This window comes from Lytechinus pictus, unplaced genomic scaffold (assembly GCF_037042905.1).
Source record: "Lytechinus pictus isolate F3 Inbred unplaced genomic scaffold, Lp3.0 scaffold_20, whole genome shotgun sequence".
In the NCBI taxonomy this organism is placed as follows: domain Eukaryota; kingdom Metazoa; phylum Echinodermata; class Echinoidea; order Temnopleuroida; family Toxopneustidae; genus Lytechinus; species Lytechinus pictus.
The window spans coordinates 7,404,452-7,416,072 of NW_026974141.1; positions in this window are offsets into that span (position 1 = coordinate 7,404,452).

Here is an 11,621-nt window from a genome sequence, read left to right on the forward strand (position 1 = left end):
ATGTAGTGATGACAAAAAAAACTAGGCCTACTCTGAATTCAAACATGCATGTAGCGTAAATGTACTGTACATACAGTATGCATATATAAATCTTCTTCTAGTAGTCATCTCTACAAATGAAGTAGCAGGAGTGATACAGCTGTCATTAAGAATAATCATCTCAACAACAGTCCTGTCAATAGAGAAGACTAACTTCACAGAACTCATTAAACCTCCATTCCAATTTTTACAGACAAGAATGATCGTTCAACGCACACGGCACAGAAAGGCATGAAAGAGTGAAACACAATATCTACATTATTTCACATCTGAGATGGCAAAATTGTGATAAACACACAAAAATAATGTACCTTCCATTCAAACACAAGCAAGTTAATAATAATACCAAACAGTTTTTGTACTGCTTTTAGTGACATTGACATGGATCTTATTTGATTTTTATTTCAAACCATCTCAAAACCATTCCAGTCTTACATGTACTTTGTCTTTATGAATGACCGAGTATTTAAGAAGTGATGTAGACTAGATCTCGAAATGCGGCAATAGCCAATGATAAACCAAGAACAATTAAGTCAGGCATTTCATGTAACTGCGTCAATGTACATCAAAATCCCAGACACGTAGTGCTAGTTCTCCATTTTCATTGTTCAATTTGAAAATGACTGGCCTTGAGTCTTGATGACCCAAGAGTTTTTTCCAAGAAAAACGTTTTCTATCTCATTTTTATTATGAGATTTTTGGCACACATAAGTTATTATTAAGTTAAAGTCAGACTTACATGTCATATTTAATGTTAATATCAACTGAAAATTTTGTGGAACTTTAATGAAATTCATGAATGATTTAAGTTAAGTTTAATTTTCAAGTGCTAAAACATTAGAACCCACCCCCCCCCCCCCCCGCTCATAAAAATAAATGATGATAATGATTCCATGACCATGTCACAGACACAGTGACACATGTGACTGACATGTCATGGCATCATCATCGACAATGAATTGGGTTCTTACCAACTGGTTTTCCTCCACCATTCTGCATCTCCATGCCTTCAAATCCTATCGGATTAGACATGTTGGAATCCAATCTCCTTCTTACAAATATCCTAAAGAGTTATTTCTCAGCCTTTTCTCGTACGTCGATCAGCTAGCGCTAACTAAGCGCAGCTCCACACGTCCAACACTCTCGTTGGTTCTGCAGCCAGAAGGTCCGGCCAAAGCCAATTCCACCAATTCGAAAGTAACGATCCCGCAGTCGCAGAGTTGAAGATGAAGAATGACACACTAAAGAAACAAGCCAACCTCTGTAATTCCAACGAGGAACGTAGCCCGAAACACTTTAAGATGCAATTTATCAATATCTTAGGTCAGTTTGTAACACAAACTTGACCTAAAACCGACAAAATACTGTCAGCAATTAGCACTGCACTGCACTACTGCATTCACCACCACTGCGTGCAATGCGATGCATAGCGCACAAAATGGATAGCGTGAGCGCACTACCCTTTTCAAGTGCAATTTATGCACTATCAATCTCTAAATTCGTCGATGTCAGTTGAACACTAAACGGGATTTCAGGTCAGAAGTCACGTCAATATTGTGCGTACGCAAGGCATTTTTGTGCTACACTATCCCTAGATGACCTCAAACCGTCTGCTCCACTTACTTTTCGATAAAAAGGGCGTGGCTGAGTGAGAGTCATCTTGCTCCCCGGTATACGGCGCAGACCTCCCAAAGTTTTACAAGATAGTGATGGTGGGGGGGGGGGTGCTATACACCATTCGGAACTTCCAACATTTGATTTATCTTTCTCTCTCATTTTAAGCTAATTTAGAAAAACAAAACAAATACCAGATGAAATTAAAATAAAAAAAGGTGCAGAAAAAGTTTTAAAGTTAGGAATTATTTTAAAAAGTCATTAGGTATCACAATTCGCATTAATAAACAGTAAATACATGTACATAGCCTATTCTAATGACAAATCAATATACTTTTTTATTGTTACTTATATCCATTACATTGTGGTTGATTTTCAATCTATTTTTGAACGCTCAATTCAGTGGCGTAAAAATAAAGTGAGCAAAAAAATTTGAGGGGGCCGCATGGCCCCGTTGCATGAAAGGGATGATTGTGGTTACTCTGCCATACAATGGTAACTTGCATGGAATACTTGATCGGCGTTACCATGGTATTTACTTCACTCTTTACCAAAAACACTGACATCCATACATACCCCACAAGACAAGCTAGGCAACATCAATATCACCCCCTCTGACTAGAACCACACTCGCACAAAAAAAACATCATTTACACAGGTCCCAAATACTGGAATGGTATTCACCAAAGCCTTAAACAATATAGAAATATAAACACCTTCAAAAAACACCTAAAACTCTCATTCCTTAATGAGTACAATGTATGAAACAGATGAACTGCTTTATCTTTTCCACGATACTTGCCTCTCGACCCTATTTCTTTTTCTCCTCCCCTTTCCTTTTCTGCTGGGCACATAATCGTTTCTTTTTGTTTTTTTTCCCCCAGTTATTTAATATTCCCTTATCCCTCTAACCTATGTAGTTACTGCCCCCCCCCCCTTCTTTCCTTGTTATTCAAACCTATTTTGCCGTTTTTCATATATGGTCTAGATTGTCTTACTTTACTTTTAATTACATACGATTAAGATTACTACAAATTTATCCTAAGGGACTTACAATTACAAGCTTCGCTTTTTAATAAGTCCCTCATTTTCATTTTCACATGCTAACTGTAATCTATAATTTGTATAATCATCAAAATGTATCTTGAACAAAAATTGTATACATTTCATGATTTTCATCTATTTCCTACGAATTTGTTAATTGATTATTGAAGTATTCTTATGACACTTATTCTGTTTTGTACATTTATACATATGTATATATATGTTTGTTATGTTTATTATCAGAAAATGGAAGTGAAATAAACTAAACTGAAGCTGAACTGATTTACCATGGGATGGCAAAGTTACCGTAGGCCGAATAGTAACAACGGGCCCAGATATGGTGTATCGGGCAAAAGTTAAGATAAAGTTGCCAGCGAGTGAAGCGAGTGAGCAAAAATTTCGACATTTTTTATTACATTAATAATATCAAATTTTGTGATCCAATATTCAGAAAATAATATCATTTTCTACCCTTCTCTCTTTCTTATTCTTTTTCCTTTTCTTTTCTTTTTCTTTTTCTTTTTCTTTTTCTTTTTCTTGGCCATCTGTACGCCAATGTGCTCCATATAGTTGGGCCAGGCCAGGATTTGTGCTATTTCTGCATGGTCCCGTCATTTCTCCGGGCCATTTCTTTTATTGGTAAATGCTAATTAAAATCAAATACTTCAATTTCCATACACGTTAAATATGTTATTAAATACCGTAAAACAACAAGAGTGCCTCGAAGGTTAAAAACAGAGAGGCCTCCCGAGAAAACGGTTAATATTTATAACTGTAAAACTGTTGTCTTGGAGACCCACAATTATCATGATTATAACTGATAAGACGATTGGTACTTGTGATGGTATTGACATTGTGGCTTGCGGTCAATAGACTTAATGCAATGTGGCGGTTACCAACTAAATTCTATTCTGAAGTCGGGTTTTACTTTAAACTCAGGTTTAAAGTTGTGGTTTAAGTATGGATAGCCAATTGTTACCTAAATCACTACCCATAGAGCTATTCCAGCTCATTTGGCTCTCAAATTATTCATAATTGTCTAGGAAGTGTAAATAGATTATTGTCTTCACCATCGATGGATCAGGAAAGAGCACGGTAAACATAAGAAACATACAACTTAATAATCTTTTTTACACTTTTGGCTTCCCATAATTATTTTAGCACAGAGTTAGACCATGGTCTAAGATAAACCTGACTTCAGAATACGGGCCTATATCAATATAATATACGAAGTGTAAGCCTATCCAGAGAGGGGAGACCAGAAGAAAAGGAAAGAAAAGTGAAATAAATAGGTATGAAATAGGCCTATCAACATCTAAATTGTGTCAAATCTATCCCAAAATTAGGTTTACATTTAGAAAAAACTGTCCAAATTTTCGCTCGCTCAACTTGAAAGTTTTCCCCCAAAACGCCATGTTGTACCTCTTCCATATTGTTTTCTCGAGCATTATACCAGTGATCTACCCTCTCACCTCTCTTCGTAATCTTCACCATCATCATCACTGTTAACATCATCATCGTCAACATCACTAACATAATCACCATCATCATCATCACCACTACCATAATCATTATCATCATCAACATCACCATCAATATCACTATCATCATCATCATCATCACTATCATCACCACCACCACCATCATTATTATCATCATCAACATCATCACCACCATCAATATCACCATCATTATCACTATCATCATCATCGTCATTACTATCATCATCATCATCGTCGTCATCAGTATCATCATCGAATTATGGATAGTCTAAAAGAAAACTATGTTTTATACGTTTATCTGTTAATGCTCAGCCATAGATAGGCCTACCATCGAATGTATTAATGTAATCATAAGTAATGATTTCGTATTAGATTGTGTTTTTTTTTTTTTCAAGCAACGCTGCCGTGCACCATGCATGCTTCGTTTTTTCACGGCTCTTCCATTCTTCTTGGAAATAGCCTTTGAATTGGTAAATAGGCTGTAACCAGAATAATAATGACACAAGACTAGTGAGATAATGATTGCGTAATCGTCATCATTATGAATTATAAAGTTTGCACGGGCAGCACAGTCGACTTTATTTTGGAATCCCAAAGAATAGGACGTGACTTCAAGGAACTCTCAGAATCTCACTGCATGAGTGCATCCAAGTAAAAAAAAAAGAGGGAGTACCGGAATTTTCAGTTATTTGCAAAATGGCTTACTATGTACACATGGGGGCGCTCTGGGATCGTTTCCACCCCCCCCCCCCAACAAAAAAGTGCTCTACGTTCGAGTATAAAAAAGGACAAACAAAAAATAGAGAATATGAAGTATATGAAATTACTGTTTCATTCGAATCTGCCACGAAAGTAGTTCATTTAACAACGCTACATTTTTCACACGCTCGCTTTGCTCACTTGCCATTATTTAGACCCCCCCCCGGTATGCGATGTTCTGCCCCCGCAAAATGTCTGACTCATTTACGCTACTGACTTTTCCATCATTAATCTCGTTATAATTTTATCATATATTTCTTCGCATTTACGTGCATGAACGATTCTCACATAAAAATGAGAAAGAAATGTTTGAGATTTCAATGTCCAAATCAACTGAACGTGTGCAGGGGGGGGGGGGGACACATATTTGTTGACTAGTATTATAGTAGGGTACAAAATTGATCTTTGAGCTTCCGGTGCCTCTATAATGCATTATAGGTCTATATCAAATCTGTTTCAAACTTTCTTCAGGAATTTATGGAATTTGGTTTAGACGATTGTCTCTGACAACCACCGCCCCCGCTTTTAAAGGGACACTCAAAGCTTGTTTATCAAGTTTATTCCATTGTAGGGAAAAAAAGGAAATAAGACATTAATGAATTAATTCCACCAAAATAGAAATAATTGAAGATTGATTTACTTTGACCGAGTATGGGTGTGATGATGTCACAATTACTCCCCCCCCCCCCTCCCCCTCCAAAAAAAACCCCAGAGATAATCATTACTTCAGGTGGGTGTTTCACATAAGCCGTTCGTAAGAAATGAGCGAATTTAAGAACGACTGGTTAACCTTTCTTACGCGCTAAATAATCATCAATGAGCATTGATGGTGAATATATCATTTACCACAAGAAAGGATCACCAGTCGCTCTTAATTAAAGTTAAAGTCACTGTCACTCTTAAAGGACAAGTCCACCCAAACAAAAAGTTGCTTTGAAGAAAAATAGAAAAATCTGAAAAATTTCATCAAATCGGATGTAAAATAAGAAGAAAGTTATGACATCTTAAAGTTTCGCTTAATTTCACAAAACAGTTATATGCACATCCTGGCTGGTATGCAAATGAGGAGACTATGACGCCATCCACTCACTATTTCTTTTGTATTTTATTATATGAAATACTCTAATTTCCTCCTCATTGTCAAGTGATACAACAATTATTATTCCTCCCTGAACATGTGGAATTATCATTGTTTAATACCGTATGGTTCAGTCAAGTTGGTCCTTATTGTCAAATCTATAAAAAATGAAATATTGTATAATTCAAACAATAAAAAACAATATAAATAGTGAGTGATGGACATCATCGACCGACTCATGCACCTAGTTGTGCATATCACTGTTTTTTTAATAAGCGAAACTTTAAAATATTATAACTTTCATATTTTACATCCGATTTTGATGAAATTTTCCGCACTATGCTAGTTTGATTTTTCTCTATTTATTCAAGTCAGCATTTTCCTGAGGTGGACTTTACCTTTAACTTACGAACAGTTTTATGAAACGGCACCCAGGTATCCGCAAAATACAGTTAAGTATATTATGCACGTTTTCATAAAGACTTACAAATTGTGGTTAACATAATATGGAAACCGTAATTTTGATTGGCTACACAACCATAATTAAGCCAACATATTTCGTCACAAAACATTATAAAACCTTAAAACAAATACAATTCTTTTTTATTATCAAATTTCCGTCGTTTTGCCTGTTGAATTATATAAACCAACTTGGTTTCAGAACTTGGTATATACGACTTTAATCAAATGTAATATCATGTATATCATACATATCTGATATCTCCATGATAATATAAAGCGCCTATTAAACCGTAATACACTCACAATAAACCCAACCCAAAGCGTAGGCGTATCATGGAGTTGGTAAATACAAAGAGCATTCAGGGGGGGTCATTTATGTCAGAAAAGTTCGTTGAAGTTGGGTTGACATAATTATCATGGCAATCCCGAGATAAGTTATAGAGCGCCATCTTGTGTTAACTGTAAGAAGATGCATTTATTGCTCAAGAGAACCATGTGTCATATGGGTTATTTGTTTATTCTTTGCTCACTTGTTTGTTTGCTTGTCGTTCATGTCACTTTGGCCACAACATTAACTCTGCACGCTGAATTAATTTTGGGGGAATGATAATGATAATTGTTTCCATGTTATTTTCTTTACTTCAAGATTTTCATATTGCACTATTGATACTTATGATTATTATATAATGTTATCCAAGAACCATTGTATTTCATAAGATTCCCTTATATAAATGTAAAGGAGAAAACTAATCATTACTGTTAACTTTAATTTTACGAATGTGAAAAATTGCAACATCAACGCGCAAAGGGTTAATGATCTTTATTTTCTGGGGGTCAGCGAACTCTGAATACTGGATGAATCTAAAAAGTTAAATAGCTAATCTGATCTACGATGCATGTGAACTGATCTGAAAAATAACGAACAGTTCTTTGTGTAAGGCATATCACAAGCAACTGGGATGTTATTAACCCCAGCTTAATCAAACAAAATGTAATGGGTCAATATTTATTTCACTGAACACTTCGTTAAATAATAATAATAATATTCACCCTACAAGCTCTGCTTTTTAGTTGGTCTCATCCCCTTTCGATTTCATGGTATTATTGTATTATGAAAAATATTTTAAATGTTATACTAGTATTTTGTAAATATGTATATTGAACTATCATTGTAAATGTAAAAAGATTGAAAGAGAAAATAAATGAATTGAATTGATTAATAATAATATATAATAACAGCTCATAATAATAATAATAACATAAATAGTAATAATAAAAATTATAATAATAACATCTCATATCCTACGGAGGGTCTTGAATTAGAAAGAGAAGTGAACAATGAGAATAGGACCCATTTGATAGAATATAGAACAATAACCCTAGATTTCTGGAAGAAGTCCGGTTGCTGTTTAATATACCAACAGAACATCAAGTTGTGGACAATGGAAATTATAATAATGATAATAATGCTCAATATTTACAACGCGCTTTTCCCACATGGCCCAAAGCGCTCACAATTTCAGTTAAACTTATTTATACAATCAAAAATCAGAATGACATATTAAATGAAGGCAGTTGCCTAGATTACAAAAGTTTTAAGGGACTTATTAAATGATTCAATTGTTGGGGATTTTGTTAATGTGAGAGAAAGTTTGTTCCATTCCATTCCAATGAGGATGCAACACATTTAGTTAAACTTTCTTTCAAACTCCTAAAGAAGAAGCGTATTTTCATAGAGTAAACTCAACCAGAGCATGTTGTTTGATTCTGTTCTTACTGCAGTACTACACGAATGACAGACATTGACAATACCTGCATGTGACTCGCCACATAAACAAGTATAACATAAAATCACCAATATTACCCTGATCTCCAACCCAAATCAAAACTTGTTATTTATCCAGTGAGGCAAAACACTCTACCTTGCATATCCGGAATGCGATTGATATTCAAACTGCATTACAATACTTGGGTTTTCTTTGTACATCATTTACAAACCAATTCCATTAGTTTCAGACTGATACATCCAACGATTGGCTTGGAATTATCATGATTATCGTAAAAGGGGTCAACGTACTTGTACCCCAGATGGGATGGGAAAACACGGAAAACGAAAGGTGTAAAAAGTGTACCATGCAGTGCACATGCTTTTGTAATTCAAATTAGAGCTCTCAGCCGGCTTTGCTTAATGAAATGAAGTTTTTTTTTTCTTCTTATTACAGATAAACTATTGAACTATATACATTCAACTGGATTCATGCTCAATTTTCACCACGTTGTTCTTGTGTTTTTGTTAAATACTGTTTATACGAATTCTTAATATAGGAGGCTGCACTGTACGCTTTTTAAAAGCCCCCTCCGTTCCCAAACTTGTTCTGTTTGTATGGTTATCATGATTATTATACATATAAAATGTCCTTGTTTTATTAATTATGTATCAAGATGTATGAAACAAAACATATCGTAAGTGGTTTTTGGAAATGGAAATAAATGAAATAATATTGTTCACCCCTTTTTTTCATTTTGGACATCATCATTGATTGTGGTTACTGGTTATAATCATAATTACACGGACACCTGGGGCTAAAATGCAGTTTTAGAAATGCTGCTTGCTTTAGTGATAAATTCCATTTCTTCATGTAATATCTCTGGTATCATAATTCCTTTATAATTTAATAACGATGAGCAACATATCACTAAATTTCTTTCCAAAGCACCCATGGTATCATTTAAATGTGAATTATTGAAAATGGGAAGTTATAATGAAAATTGTAAAATGAAACCATTAGTAGTCTGAATGATATTCATCTTGTGTTCAAATGAATTCCTATACAAGACGCAATATTGAGCCAATTTCCATCATTCCCGAAAAAACCAATATTTTGGTGAGGTCAATGCGAGGTCAATATCCAGCATGGTCAGTGGTGATGTCACACTTGTACCGCAACTCCCCAATTAGGCTACTTTTCGACATATTTTACCATTGTCACTTTTATCAAGTCTATCCATGATCAGGTGTTTTTGTTTTTGTTTTAATGGGAGGGCATACAATAGAGGCTTCATAAAATATACCACGGACATAGATATATCATAAGAATGAGCAACATAGATATTTGGGGGTATATTTTCAGCGTATATAGGAGAGAGTAAGTTGTACTTCTGTAACGTGACAAATCCTGGTCGCATTGCCAACGCGAGGATCTCCATAGCATGTGATTTCGACGTTCTACTGCTTTCTTATTGTTTATCGAATAGTTGTTTTCAAACTTACGTTGATCGTGTTCTTTGATATATTTTCTGTTCCATTCTCCTTTAACTGCGTATTACGAATCTGTTATGTAACAAAGAGTTTTACCAGGATACCTACCCATATATTGTTATGAGCGGATTATAAGGTTGCTGCATGTATATAGGCCTAAATATTTTTTACAATAAGATTTCGAGGTGATTTGCACAAACCCCTTCTCCTTTGCAATTTGTGAAGAGTACAACTTGTTGAATGACACAGAACAGAGTGATATGTTTACAAAGTATTCAATGCAGCTAAAAGATGGATAACAATAAACATTCATGCTTCTACATGTACATGTTGAGTAATACCACTTCATTGCGTTATTATAGGTGTTGAAAGCTATACTAATATCGACTTTTTATAGTTGTAAATCTCTTTTTGCATGTTTGGTGCTTAATCTTCTGAGAAGTCAAAGCGGTTTATTTCTTTATTAGAAAGGAAGGGGCAATAACTGACACATATTGATCAATATATCAACAAGAATTGCGTAACAAACCTAACCTCGACCCCCTCCCCACCCACGACCCCTATTCGAACAAGGACAACTAACTAGTTTGTTTGTTTGTTGTTGTTGTTGTGTTTTTTTTTTTTGCTGAAGCCTTTGGTCCTACGTAGATGGCGAGTTCAAAATTTGTGCCGATGTTGCTGTTGGACTACATACACTAAGATAGTTTGAAAATGTTAATTTCCACAACTTGTCAAAATGACACCATTGACTGCTCAAAATGTAGTAAGATTCGTCCAAGAATGAGTCTTATTCTTATTCCTCAAACTAACATAAAGTTTATGTTAAAACAAACTTGAAGTCGTCCAGTGTATTTGGATTTAAAAACGCTCCATATCTTGCAGCGAGGGTTGGGGAGGGGGTGGGGGTGATGCGAATTAATTAATTAAATTGGAAGGTAAGGTCGAAGTCCCTTCCCACCGACCCTATTAAATAACAAAAATATAATAAGTAAAACTATCTCCAAACTTGCAGGATCTCGAGTGAGGCAAGTCATGCTAGTGATCAGAACCACTAGCGTACCTACGGGGGGGGGGGGGGGGGCAGGGGGGGGCACTCTGCCCCCCCTGACGAGTCACAACCCATGCAAAAACGTATCTTTGCCCCCCCTGACGGACTTGAAAAACCTTTTTTGCCCCCCCTGACGAGCTTTAAGACCTCTAATGCCCCCCTGACGAGCTTGAAGACCTTTTTTTTTTTTTTTTTTTTTTTTTTTTCTGGAACGAAACCCTTTATTTGTGATGGAAGACCTTTTTTTTTTTTTTTTTTTTTTTTTGCTTGTCAAATTTTTTCTGGGACGAAATCCTTTATTTGTGATCGAAAAGACCTTTTTTTTTTTTTTTTTTTTTTTTTTTTTTTTTTTTTTTTTGGGTTGTCAAATTTTGGGGCTGACGGTTTTGCCCCCCCTGTGGAAAATCCTAGGTACGCCACTGATCAGAACCTAACGCAGACTCTCGGCCTACGACAAAAGGTGGGCGTGGCACATTATAGAGTCTGTACACGGTGTCCCATGTATAGTCACGTATTGTATTACCGGACACTATTATGATTCCGGACGCGCATATTACTGCGTTCGAAAACAATTTCGTACCGTAAGACTTCTGCAATTCAATTTCACAGAGCAATACATAGAACAAGATTGCAAAAACAAGGCGAAAATCAAACTTTTACCTTATTTATCTCTTAAATGACAGAAAATGCTTAAAATATCATATAACATATAGTTTTGCATTAACGATTGATATAATTTATTTTCTAACGGAAATATGGGCCTGATTTTCCGAATTTCAGTCTCAATCTCGTCCACTCCTTCGATCGAATGATGAG